General features: G+C 41.2%; 1 protein-coding gene and 1 pseudogene across 3 annotated transcripts in view; both read left to right on the forward strand.

Moving 5' to 3' along the window:
• Positions 1 to 14,363, forward strand: part of SEMA5A (semaphorin 5A) — a 417,033-nt gene that overhangs the window by 148,826 nt on the left and 253,844 nt on the right. The window lies entirely within an intron of this gene.
• Positions 3,052 to 3,169, forward strand: LOC120586365 (uncharacterized; annotated as a pseudogene).

Here is a 14,363-nt window from a genome sequence, read left to right on the forward strand (position 1 = left end):
ATAAGTAGCAGAGTGATATGTGGAAAATTATGTTGAACTTTAAACAGTATAATTCTAAATGACTCATAGGTCAAAGAACAAATTAAAAGGGAAATTCTAAAATATTTCCATCTGAATGACAATAAAAGTACAACTTAATCCTAATTTGTAGTATGTACCGAAGCAGAGCTTAAAGGGAAAAGTATAGCATTCTTTGCTTATGTTAGAGATGGAGAAAGATCTGTTACTAATGATTTTCCATATTCCTTAGGGAAGGTGGAAAAAAAAGCAAATGAAACCTATGGTAAACAGAAGGAAGAAAAAAAGTGCAGATAACAGGATAAATCAGTTAAATGGGGAAAAAAAACTGTAATGAAGATTGAGGAAACTAAAACTTAGTTCTTTAACAAAGGCAATGAAATCAATAAACTTCTAACCACATTGATTAGGAACAAGGGAGTACATTTATCAATATTAGGACTGAATGGGGAGACGTCACTATAGAACCTACAGAAGTAAAAATATAGTAATAGAAAACAACAAACAACTTTGTGCCAAAAAATTTGACAACTTAGGTGAAACGGACAAAATCTTTGAAGATACAATCTATCCAAATTCGCTTAACAAAAGATAACCTGACTAATTCAATATCTATTAAAAGACTTAAATTTGTAGTCTAAAATCTTTCAACGAAAATACTTCATATTCAGAGTTTTTCAATAGTGAATTTTAACAAATATTTAAGGGGAAAAATACTAATTCTACTCTGCCAGTGTAGAAGAGGATGGGACACTTCTCGGCTTATTTAAGAAATCATAATTGCTCTTTTATCGAAGCCAGACAAGACATTTCAGAATATAAAACTACAGATCGGAAATTCTCACGAATGTAAACACAAAAGTTGTTAATAAAACTTTATCAGTTAAATGTAGCAATTTGTAAAAACCAATTGTGTCCAATTGTGTCCAATTGGTTTTTATCCCCAAAATATAATATTGCATAGGATTTCAAAGGTTTGGCATTTGAAAATCAATCAGTGTAAATCAAAGTATTAATGAAAACTTAAAAAAAAATTTATCTCAATAAATAAACAAAAGTGATTCAATAAAATTCAACACGCATTCATGATAAAAACTAGTAGTAAAATATATTGCCACAACATGACAAAAGGCACCTTAAAAAATCTTAATCTAACAAGATACTTAATGGTTAAAGGCTGAATGCTTTCCACACAAGGATATTTACTCTTATCGCTTTTAGTGCTTTTAGTTATCATTGTATTAGCCACTATGAAAGGTAATAACAACAACAAAAAAACAATATAATAAAAGTAATAACAAAAAAATGAGTAATATAATAAAAGTAATGTAATAAACAAATAGGTGACATACAAATTGGAAAGGAAGAATTAAAGCTATCTTCTTTGCAAACGAGATGATCTATGTGGAACATCCTAATTAAATTTTTAAAAGGAACTATTAGAACTAACAAGTGAACTTCTCGTGATTTCAAGATATATAGTGAATATAAAAAATTCAATTGCATTGCCATATACTATCAACTAATAATTAGACATTAAGATTAAGTTATATAATTTATAGTAGCATTATAAATATGAAATCAGGATATATTTAACAAAATGTGTGGGAGCTGAAACACTGAAAACTATGAAACATTACTGAGAAAATTAAAAAGACCTAAACAAATGGAGATAAATATTCATAAATCAGATGATTCCGTGTTGATAGCAATCCATACTTTATGTATTGTAGCTATACCATATACATTACAATCTATAGATTCATGCAAATCCAATCGAAATCTTACTGTACTTTTATTATATAATTGAAGAACAGTTTTAAAACTTACATGGAAATTGAAATATTTAGTAAAGCTGAAGATATTTTAAGAAAGAAGAGCAATCTTGGAATACTTATAGTACCTGAATTCAAGATAGTGTGGTGTTTTCCACAAGAGTAAACACGAACTGGACACGCACATATATTTTTAATTAAGTTTAAACAAAGTGGTCATGATAATTCAATGAGGAGATGATAATCCTTTCAACAAATGGCACTAGAAAAATCAGACATTTCTATGTAAAAATTAACCGAAATGGATCATAGACCTAAAGTTATGAGCTAAAATTATACAACTTATAGAAGAAAATCTGTGGAAAAAAATTCTGAGACCCTGGATTAGGCAAACATTTCTTAGGATACCAAAAATCACATAGAAGAAAATTTGATAAATTAGACCACATCAAAATTAAAAACATTCGCTCTTCAAAGACACCACTGAATAAATGGAAATGCAAGCCAGATGCTATGTGCAAATATCTACAAAACATATGTCTGCTAAAGATCTTGTGTTCGGCATATATAAATAAATGTTACATCTTAATAAGAAAATGAATAATCCAAATTTAAAAAAATAGACTAGAGATTTAGACATTTTGCAACGTGCTAATGACAACCACGGTAAGATACTTCTACATATCCAGCAGAGTGACCAAAAACAAACGAACGAAAAACTGCTAATACTAAGCATTTACAAGGATGTGGAGGAACTGGACCTCTTATGCTTTGCCATTGATAATTCGAGATGGTGTAACCTCTTTGGAAAACATAGTTTCTTCAAAAGTTAAATATATACTTACCCTAAATCCCAGCAAATCTGCTCACAGGTGTTTGCCTGAGGGTAATGAAAAGTCAAATAATGTCTACAGGAAGACTTGTACCCAAAGGTTCACAGCAGTTTCACTCTTTTTAACCCAAAATGGGAAACACAGAAGTCCATCAGTAGGAGTGAACATATTAATTATGTAAAATAGAATACAATGAACAATAAAAAGAAACGATCTACTTATGACATAAGGTAAAAAATGGATGAATCTCCGAAGTATTATGCTAGGCGAAAGATTCCAGATGCAGAAGACTACAGATGTATTATTCCATTCTGTGAAACTATAGAAGACAAAGCTAAAGCAACAGGATACCTATCAATGGTTGCCTGAATACAGGCAAGAGAAAGAATTCACTGCAGAGGTTTGTGAGAAAACATGTAAATTGGGTCTATGGCCAGCCACCCTGAACAAGCCCGATCCCATCTGATCTCAGAAGCTAAGCAGGGTCGGGCCTGGTTAATACTTGGATGGGAGACCACCTAGGAAGACCAGGTGCTATAGGTGTAAAAAATAAAAAATAAGGGATTGTAAGCGGACAAGGTCCTTGCAATCTGTGAGGTCAACCAAGGGTTGCCTCCCCTAAAAAAATAAAATAAAAATAGTAAGTTGATACAGGGATTTTATACCATGATTGAGATGGTGATGACACGGTTTATACATTTATTAAAAGTCATCGAATTTAAGTTGGTAAATGTTATTGTGTCTAAATTACACCTCAGTGAAGCCAGTTTTGAAAATTATTAGGTTCCGACTGTAATGGAGAAGCATGGACTTGTCAAGAACATAGGATCCAGTATCAGCTCGCTTTAAGAAGTAGCCTGAGTTGTCAAAACACAATGCCACATTATTATAAGGAAGGTTTTACCACAGCGATGAGCCTATTCTCTTTAAAATAGGATAATAAGGTAGCTCAAGGGACATTTGGGACATTATCTCCTCAAGAAAACTTTCTCCTCTCTTACACCTCAAACAATAGCACAATGCGATTCTTGCTATAAGAGAGCATTAGAAATCGAGATTCTGTGGACATTGTTAACATCCACAACATTTTTGTCACAAATGTTCATGGAGTAGGAAAAATTAGTATAGTTTCTATGAAAACTGGTTTGACCTTTCATTTTCATACATTTCTGCAGTTAACATCTAGAGAGTTTAGAATCATGTTCCACTTTAGACCTTACACTCTTTCTTGCTATCCAGAAGGAAACGATTCAGATGTGAAATATCAATATATATTTTAAAATCATCAGTGCAGTGAAGTTTAGAAACTCTTACTCTGAAAACTCACTGGCTAATAAACTGACAAAATCAATGAAAACTATCCCGACTGCAAGTAACAGATAACCGACCTAATAGTGGTTTACATCATGTGGATATTTACTGTTCCCTAATGAGAAATAAAGAGTTAGTCTCTCCAGGGTTGGTTCAGAAGTGTCAGCAAGACCTGGTCCTCTTCATGGAGTTGGCCTTTGCTTTTTGTTTTTATTTCACGTTTGGATGGCTGCTGGCCGCATTTGAAGACAGGCAGTAGTGGGCGGATGGAGGGTAATCGACTTCTTTACTCATCTGTTTCATATCAGAAATCAACAACAAAGGCAAAATCTCTCATGTGCAGAATTGTTTACATCCAAGTGGCTTGAGCTATGTCACATGACTGCCTCTAGGTAGAGGGGGAAAGGAAGCATCTGGCAGATGGGAATGAGAAAGTCATCATTTAACCCCTGAGTCTTGTAGGCCAGGGAATAGAGGGAGGTGAAGAGCTCCAAAAATTTAGCGAGCAAGATAAATAATCTATTAATGCAATCTTTAAAAAGAATCAATATTGATGACAAAACAAAATTCATGATGAACAGACTACCTGGATTTTAAATAAAGACCGGATCAGTACAATCTCCTGCCAACCCCTGTTGGAGTTCTAATGTCTTTATTAAAAATGTGGATAGTTTGTTCACCATGGTTTTTTTTGTTTGTTTTTTTTTTCTTTTTGCATTAATTTAGAACTTTAAAGATATTGCATTATAGTATTATTTTGATACGTGAGTTTTTTGGCACCCTCTTAAATTTGGCGCTATAGGTGAGGACCTCACCGGCCTCACTCTTGTCCCAGTCCTGATGTTTAACAAAATTCGTTCTATTAGCAAGGAAGGACGGGCAGCCAACCTTGTCTCCATAGCTGTGTAATCGGTTCTGGTGTATATTGCCCATGAATATTCATAAGTGTGTGTCCTTATATCTGCTCCGTGGAGTATGTCTGTCTCTCAGTTTTCTAAAACTTTGGTTAATAAACAGTGCTATCTTGTGTTTCTTTCTGAACAGCCAATATTCAAAATACTCTCTTTGATGGAAAAACTGACTAGACACTCTCTTGACAAGAAACAGGAAACTTACCCTAGCAAATTGTACCCAACCAAATCTGAGGTACCGTGAAGAACAGCAAGAATTTCCCATTTTCATATTTTTTATTTTAAAAGAAATATTCTTGAATGATTTTAAATTTAAAACATGACTCATGAAATGGTTGAGAAGACAATGATCTATTGGTGCCTTTCCTCTTGAAATGGACAATGCGATCTGACTGTCTTTGAGAAAGACTCTCAAAGAACTGATAATCATGCAGTATGAAGCTGGCACAAAAGAATTCAGCCTTCCTACAATTTTAATCTCATTCTATTTGGTCCGATTAACTACTAGTTAATGTTGATAAGCTGTTTATTTGAAACCTCTTAAGCTTCCCCCCGCCTCCTCAAGGGGCATGATAAAGGCAAGCCATCTCTACAAGGGAAAGCTTTAAAATTCTATCAGGATTTTTTTTTTTTTTTTTTTAAGTAGAAGTAACTCTCCTCTGGTGAAAATGTCATAGGAAAAATTTTTGTCTAGACCTGTGAAGCTTGACTAATATAAATATGTAGTAGGAATTTCAAACAAGGTTGTAAAATAAGTTTGTATTAAGGGCCAAATGTATTATTCACACCATTTATAAGATATAAATTCTTCCATCGCAAAGATGTCTGCACGAAATTGTTCAGTGTCTTCTCTGATTTAATTCAGCTTTTGAAAGCTCTTGAGGGCAATGTTTGAAATTTAGGGGGAAAAAGGGAAGAACATATGGAAATAATAAATTCACATAGTTGGTTGTTAAAGATGCCTGCTAGGAGAAAAGTTAATGTACACAGCAGTGGAAGTAAAATCGAGAAGGTTCTAGTGAACCTTCAATGTGTTTATCATTACCGTTCTTATTTAAGACTCCCCGTCCTCCTGAGCCAAATCTGAACATCCAGCTTTTGTTTTTCTTTTCAGCAACTCTTTTCTCGAAACAACCAGTAAAACGCTGTTTCTCTCAGCTACATCCAGCCTCACACCCTCCTTACTCCCGTAGACCCTGTTTTATTCTGGCCACTTGAGATGCCATTTTAATTTATTTTATTTTTTAGTTCAGTCATCTCACCGCATGAATTAAAAACAGTCTTCGCTGCAGCTGAGCAGCTGACCCTTTGCAGGTCTGTGTCTCTCGGCCAGAACCATTAAGTGTTGCTGGGCGGTGGGGGGTCAGGGGGCGGGAGGAGTATAGTTGGCTGATATTCCATCTGCGGTTCATTTTGTAATTCGCAAACGCTCTGGGATTCCTCGGCCTTCATACCTATCTGAAGCTTCAGTTGATATTGCCAAGAATTTCACACTCCGAGTGAGAGAAAGATACCTCCCAAAGGATGTGTAATTCTATTATGCACCAACAACTCTTCCTGTGACTTCGAGCCCAGCAAACACATCCGCTGGTGCTGGAGCTCGGGTGCAGCCAGTTCGACCACGTGACCTTCTAGAACGTCTCTCATTCCAGCAGTTTGCTTTTTGACCTGCTCCTGCCCTCCCACGTAATTGTGACCTCTTTCTTCTACTGCAGTCGGTGGGGGAGTGGCCGTCACTGTTTTTCAGGGCAAATCCGGCCCATGACCACATCTGCCTCGCTGCTCTGTGTTTATGATCTGTGGAGCATGAACGGACCAGGGTGCCTGCGTGGTACCCCAGTCATCTTCAGACAGAGCAAAACAGAAAAGATTAGATCGGTGCTTTGCTGTAATTTCCTGTGTGCTGTATTTGTTCATTGTCGATTAGAGGGACTTGTGCCTTTTAGAGTCTGTGACCAAACTCCCTCTGGCTGCACAACCACACGAAGTACTGTCCAAAGAACCGAGCGCGATTTTGAGCTCTCGTGAACGATTCTGCTCTAACGAAATGGACGGCAGAATCCTGTGGTCTTTAGTTGGTGGATTTTTTAATTTTTCATATTAAAAGAAGTAAAAATTAAAAACGAAAATATGAGACACAGTTACTAACAGCATGCCCAGACGATCGGGCAGGCACTAAGAAATCCTGCTGAGGACTCCCTCGGGGCCAGGTGAGGTGCCCAGTGGTTTCTGGTGCAGTCAGCTTTTCTCCTCTAAGCATTTTCAGATGGTTTTGCACATAAAAATTAAGACTTGAGTTGGAGACTAATGCGTTCCTGCTTTAACCTCAGTAACTAACCACTGAAATCGGCTCACATGTGGCGTTTATCTGGCATAGGGGCCTAATAAAGAGATTATGATGTGTGTGGCTGGTCCCAGCACCCTCGGGCGAGTAGATTAACTTCGTGTTCGCTTGGGTTTTTATGTTCTCTTTTTTTGGGATATAATTAGCAGTTAAATGAGATTTACTTTAGTAGGTTAAATTCTATTTTGAAAAGGCAGATGTAAAATAGAAAGTAGGGGTTTCAAATTATATGCCTTTACCCTGAAGATTTAAAATGTTAATATTTATCAACATGAAAATGTTGGGCGAGCACTCAGTTCATTCTCTTTGTTCATTTGAGGTAGTAGTCCCAGTTACGAGGGGACTGATGTGAGAACATGAATAGTTTTTATAAAAGATTTTCAGCAAAACAGCAGACCGAGTCCATGGGGAAATCCCTTACCCTCATATAATGGCATTAAAAGTGTCCCCAAAGCAGGAAAGGGAAAGCCCCAGGGGATACATATTAAAAGGAGTCAAATCTGGAATCCTCAGTAGGAATCCAAGCTGAAAGGCCTTAGGGTCTAGGCTTTTAAAACATGCTTAGAGATGGGAAAAGCGTGTGTGGGGGGAGTTGCTGATGAGCAGGGAGAGCAGAGACTCAGCTTCCTGTTTCAAACTGCAAGCCACAGTGAGCTGTCCTGCCTGAGAAGCGGAAGTCCGAAAGAACCACATAGCACCCCCATAGGTAGAGGGAGGGAAGCTGGCGATGGGTGGAAACCGACTCATGAAGGAGAAGTTGGAATACCAAACCTGCTCTGTGGGCTCCCCTGGGAGACCCGAACATGTAATGCCCTTGCGAGGGCGGAGCCCCAAGCCAAGAAGTTGACAACTGACACGTGACTCTGGGGGCCCCTACCTTTCTTCCCCCTAGCATTGCCTGCGCGGTTCCTGGGCCGTGGCCCTTGTGGAGACCACTCTTACTGGAGATGAGCTCAGTGTTCAGGCGGACGCCGAGGAGACGATTGGTGGCCCTAAGCAAGTCCACAGACGCTGTCACTGTGGGGCTTATACCCCCAGCTCATGGAGGAGCTCGACTCCCAGAAGATTTTAAATCGTGCAAGAGATACAGAAGTAGACTCGGGATGGGCAGAGCAGGAGGCCACGGCATAGATGTGACCGAAAATAGATGTCGTGAAGATTAGTATGATTGGCAAAAAAATCTGAGGAAAGCTGTGGGAATATTGTACTTAGGAATAAATTAATCCATATTTGAATTCAGACTTAGAAATTCATTTTAATACTTAGCTAGAACTCATGTAAAGTATATGTGACTTAGTCTTATATCACAGAAAAATTAGAGTTACAGTGGTCTAATTTTGATCACTTTCTGCCTTTATCTCTAAAAAGAGCCATATACTCTTCTATTTTCAATGAAGAAAACACATGATTCTGTATAGATCTGGGTTTTTAGAGGGTGAGATTTCTGTTTTATCTATTGTTGTACCCCAAGCAAGGACTTCATAGATATGGATGGAGAGAATGATTTTATAGTTAATTCTCCACTTTCTTGGAGCTTTCTCTCCGATAAGATGAAGAAAATATAAAATCAAACATTAAAAAGATAAATCAAAGACCGATAGAGAAAATTATAAAATAAAAAGTATTTATCATTCATGGTTCGTATTCTTCTTTGCCCTTTAGCTCTTAGAGAATTCTAGTTTTCTTACATGAATAATGTGAATAATAATATCTGCCTTCAAGGCTTTTTCAAAGATTCAGGAACGTATATAAAAAAAGAAAAACTTTATTCCTTGGTGTAGTTCTTAGAATATGGGATGAAATCAATACATACCAATACTGGTGTTATTGTCTTCACCGCAATTTTATTATTTTCGCCATCATCTGAAATAAAACTCTTCGAGAATGTATACTAAAGCTTCATTACTTTTGGTAGCTATTGTCTTGTTATAAAAAGTAAGGTATGGGGTGTAATAAAAATTTATTTGTTTTGGAGAATATTATTGAGATAGTTTATCTTTCCTGGGTCTCTAGCTCTGAATCTCACCTCTCTTTACAGTTGCCTTTATATTCTTAATATATGTATTTTGATCTTTGGACTATTAAAATGTTCTGTCTTTTGGAATATATTCAATCTGTCAAATCTCTTAAGATCTTACTTGCTGTACTCTATCAGTTTGCTAACAGAATCGAAATTCCATCCCTGTGGAAAGCTCTCTATGCATCATCGCTAAGTGCGTGAGCCTGTACTGGATGCTAACTCAGAATACTGTCTAAACAGTGCAGACGAGCGATGGTGACCATTACAGGGATGAATGGTGGTTCATATGATGAAAAGTTCATTGAACTGCCCAAAGGGCTCAGGCCATTGCTGACAGATGATGTCACAGTTGTTTATCTTGAATTTAAAAACTAAATAAAAACAATCTCTCATTAACCTTCTATAAAATGAAGATAACAATCCTCAAATCTGTTATGTTGACCTTCAGAGAATCAAGTGTAAAGTGATGTCTGGGGAATAATTTTCAGATCATTGCGGTCTTGGATTCCAGGTTGTTCCCGCCTCTCTCGCCCTGTTGGTCCTGACGTAACTCGGTGGACTTTTTGCCCTCAGAGGGTGACTTTTTCTATGTTTTTTATTTCTTTTTCCCTCATCTTCAAGGAAATAGCTATGCTAACGTGGATATGTCACTGCCGAACAAACTGACGTGATGTGGTGACGAACATAAAGACAGAATACGTTGGATCAATGAAAATTTAAAAATTTTAAAGAAGGGGCAAGAGTGAGGGTAGTTGAATAATAATTATAGGTATAAGAGTTATGTCGTGTATTCCATTTGAGAAAAGACGCATTTTAGATTCCGTGGATGTCAAACTTGTCACCAATTTGATGTCCGTCGAACACGTTGGCAATTCGCTTCTCTGGCCTGTGTGCTGCAAAGTGAGTCTGCTGGATGAAAGCAGCACCGCTCATTGCACTGCGTTAGGAACGAAGCAGACGGTGGCCGTCTCCAACCCCAGCCGTGCCCCGCAGGCAAAGCCACAACTCGACGACGGATATTGATTGAGTCCCTTACAGACATCGTGTCTTTTAGTTTTTATACAAGTCTACAAAGTCTACAAAGCCTTTGGTGTGCTCTTCCTGCCTTTTGTGCATGTCTAGATCTGCGTGTGTGTGTGTGTGTGTGTGTGTGTGTTGGTTGCTGTGCCGACGAGCCGGGGGCCTGGTTGGGAGGGGACGCCCTCGCACCCTGTCCCACATATCTGTGTCCCTGTCATCAGAGTAACATGACAAGCTTCCCTTAGCCCCGCTGGCTGCCATAGTCATAAGATGCTCTGAGCCAGTGTGTTGCTCCTTGAATCAAAACGTTTTGAGATAAAAATAGCTCATCGTATACCTCAGTACCCCAAATCAGAGACTTCTTTTCTAGTTCCCAGATGTATTTATGATACTACAGAGTAACAGAGCACCCCAAACCTAGGCCAGAGAACTCTAGTCTAACCGCCACAGCTTGGTCTCGGGTTCGTTTCATTGCTTTCATCATAGAGTGGGCCGGCCCTTTGAGCAGAGTTCGCTCGTTTACCTTTGATCGGCACGTCTTCAATCGGTGATTCACTGAACCAGCATTCACTCGCTCACTAAGGATCTTTTTATTATCGAGTGAGCGAGTGCATCCTTTGCGTCGGCTTTTGCGTCAGAGAGGATAAAATGTGCGAAGACAAGTGTGTGAACAGGTGTGTGAATAGGTGGGTCACGGGGCCTGAACGAGCAAAGCTTGTGCGATGCGTGCACGTGGGCGGGGCCCTCCGTCCTGTCTAAGGAGCCGTCCGCACCGCCGGCACCTGCAGGACAGGGGACAGACATCGGGCGAGGAAAGGGAGATGAGAGGGGTGCTGGACAGTCCCAGGACCAGAAGTCCTTGGTATAGCTGAAACCCAAAGTGCGTGCTGGACGCAGACAGAGTGGGGTCAGGGTGGGAAGGACCCCGTCCTCTGCGCTTTTGCTGAAGTTTCATCTGAGGAAGTTGGTACGGAGTCACAGGCAGGGGACTAAGGCACCAAGGGAGAGACTATCGGCATAGCTAGGTGACCAGCTGTGCAGATGACAGACAATGGTGGCCCAAACCAAGGTCACAGCCCTGGGGACAGAGGTTAAAGAAGAGGAAGCAACAGGGTTGCATGTATGGATGGAGGCGGGCGTCACTGCAGTTGTGCAAAGATGATCTGCTGCCTTCAGCCCGATGAACTGAAACCCGACGCTTCCTTCTGTTTTAGTTGAATTTCAGCCCCGGGAAAGGCATTCTTATAATTCCTGCCCAATAATGTTAAACGGTTTAAAAAGTGAGATTAAAAATTAATCAGTAAGTATTCATCAACATTAATAGTGCACGGTGTGGCGATCAGTAATTGCCTTTTATCTTTTAAGACACGAAAGACCCCCTGGCGCCTCTCCTTTGCACCGGGCGTGGGGTGGGCCCTCTGCCGTCTCCCCTGAGCCCCGCTCCTTGCACGGTCAGGAGGGATGCTGGCGTGAGTGTCTCATCTTGACGTCGCCAGCTAAAGGGCTGCTTCATGGGTAACAGTTCCTCCTCCCCGCTGTCACCCTAATCCTATGAACAAACTCGGCATTTGAAAAGAAGCTTCTATTTTTCCTCAGAGTTTATAAAGATATCGTCCGGCTCTCCTGTCCCTGGGCATCTGTAGTGCAGAAGTGTTTATGTTTGGGGAAGAACAAAAATAGAAATGTTTATAACTAGTGGGAAAAACGGAGCTCGCCCGAGCTGGCGTCATCGGCTTGGTGGGTCCTGTTTGTGCAAACAGCCCTTGCTAATTATAGGCCTTCCAGGAGGGCAGCGTTATTATACTGACCATGTGTAATCAACTTGACTTTTCTCTCTCTGCTTATGAAAATAGAACGCGCTGCAGTGGTCCCTGAGCAGGGACCACACAGCCTGTAGTGGACACAGCCCGTAGTGGACACAGCCCATAGTGGACACAGCCCGTAGTGGACACAGCCCGTACTGGACACAGCCCAGCGTTCGTCTTTTCATGAAGAGCACTGAAAACTCTGTATGGTGTTAAGTTGAATAGGTCTAATATATCAAAAATAGAATTAGAATTATGAAAAGTTAGTTAAATGGAGAGTAAACGGCAAAACAAAATGAGATTTTTGATGGCTCCAAGACAGTTATAATTCATGAGATGACGCTTGGGCCACACATGTGACCTCCAGGTTGCGATCGGCCGAAGCCCTGTGCGAATGGACTCAGGAAGAAGAATGAGTTTTCATAAGAAACGACTCTCTGCGTCTTGCCAGCTCCCGCCTCCCCCTCGTTCTGGGCTTTTTCTTGTTGGGTTCACTGGCATGGTCCGGAGGGCTCTGGGCGGTCATGTCATAGGGTGCACGGGAGCCTCTATGGAGGGGACAAAGCAAGCCCACCCCAGAGGCCCCCGCAGGAAGGCAATTCTATAGCTACCCAGTGACTTGTCATCCTGTTCTTAATAGGAAGTGGCTTTTCGGGACAGTGTTAATTCGCCGTTCTGGTCCACTTCAGGATCTGTGTCACTCGGTGAATTTTTTTCAACACCTGTTGCAAACAAAGAGAACGATACAAAGGCATGATGTGCTTGATGCCATCGCCTGCAGAGCCTGCTCGCACACCGAGTGGGTTCCTGAGGCCATCGAACTGGTTCCTGTCCCTTTGAACTCCGTGGGGGTTCTTTTCCACTGGCACTTTCAGATAACTGTGTGCAAAGTCTTTTTTTCCCTTTTGTCTGATTTTGGAATCCAAAGAGTCTACACGTCGGCTCACCCCACCTCTTTCATTGTTGTTAACGCATAAAAAAAACTGTAGTTACTGTAACATCTGTTACATTCTGTACCCTGAGGCAGGACAAGCAGAGCTAAACTTTCTTCAGTTCGCACGGCACAGACGCTAGCCTCTTTTCCTGCTCATGCTCATAAAGCGGGTTGACGGGAAGGCAGAAGCGAATCAGAGCAAATACCTAATAACTGGCTCACAGAGCATGTCGGCTACTCATCTAATTCCCACCAACAGAGCCTCTGTTTTGGGAGGGACCCCACGGAGAGGAAATGCATCTTCAGTGAGGCAGGGACTTCACTGGGACTCTAAGCTGTCATTTCTGGGGGAAGAATCGGGGTGAAGGTGGAGCTTTGAGTTTATATTTGCGGCACGAGAAACAGTATCCCATTGGGAGCCACTTAAAAAACATATGCAGACAAACGGCTCAGGATTGGGGTTAAATAGTCAAATTTATTCTGAGATCAATACCGTCACGGCTCTTAGCTCTGAAATTCTACAGTGCACTGTACGAGCTGAGGTTGATTAAGGAGGAATGACGAGACGCTGCTCAGAAAGAAGGTGGAGCCGGTCCGTTCTTTTCTGCATGCTCGACGTTCCCCAAGTACTCTTCCCGACTTCCGGTGTGGAGCCCCGTTTTCTTCCCGTTCTGACCTGCTTCCTTTAATAGCTCTACAAGAACTGCGCTCAGCAGCATCAGTGCGTTGATGGAGATCGCGTTTCCACCTCCAGCGCTGCCCTCTGCACCTGCCCAGCGCTCCATTGGGGTTCCCTGCGGGGGTCTCCACTTAGGCGTCCACGAAAGATCTGTTGGCTTGTTCTTCAACCCCGCACACCTATTTCTCCTTCAATCTCTCCTGTCTCAGAAATGGACGGCCTCAGAGGTCGAGTGGCTCCAGTGGAAAACGTTGGTATCCGCCTTCATTTCACGTCCTTATTTCTCCCGTCGGGTCAAAACACTTCCCAAGTCTGCCCTTCCCCGCTGCTCGCTGGACTGCTGAGTGTACCCCACATCCCGCGTTCCGTGTCGCCTGTGGTCCATTCCACACACAGTGGCCGCGGGAGCTTTAAAAAGGCAAAGGGGCTCGTGCTCCCCCTTACGCTGGCAAGGAGTCGTGCCACGGAACAGGGGTTGGCAAAGACTCCAGCCAGCAGCCAAATGGGGCCTGTCCCCAGTGACCGTGAGGTCCTCTTACTGGAACGCAGCACACCCGCTGCTCTACGTTTGTCTATGGTGACAACGGCAGAGTGGCTGTGACAGAGACCATATGGCCTGCCAAGCCTAAAATACTATCCGGCCCTTTACAGCATGGGTTTTCCAGTTACTGCCAAAGAGTGAAATCTAAGTGTTTCACCTTGACCAGCGAGAC

This window comes from Pteropus medius, unplaced genomic scaffold (assembly GCF_902729225.1).
Source record: "Pteropus medius unplaced genomic scaffold, Ma_sr-lr_union100, whole genome shotgun sequence".
Lineage (NCBI taxonomy): Eukaryota > Metazoa > Chordata > Mammalia > Chiroptera > Pteropodidae > Pteropus > Pteropus medius.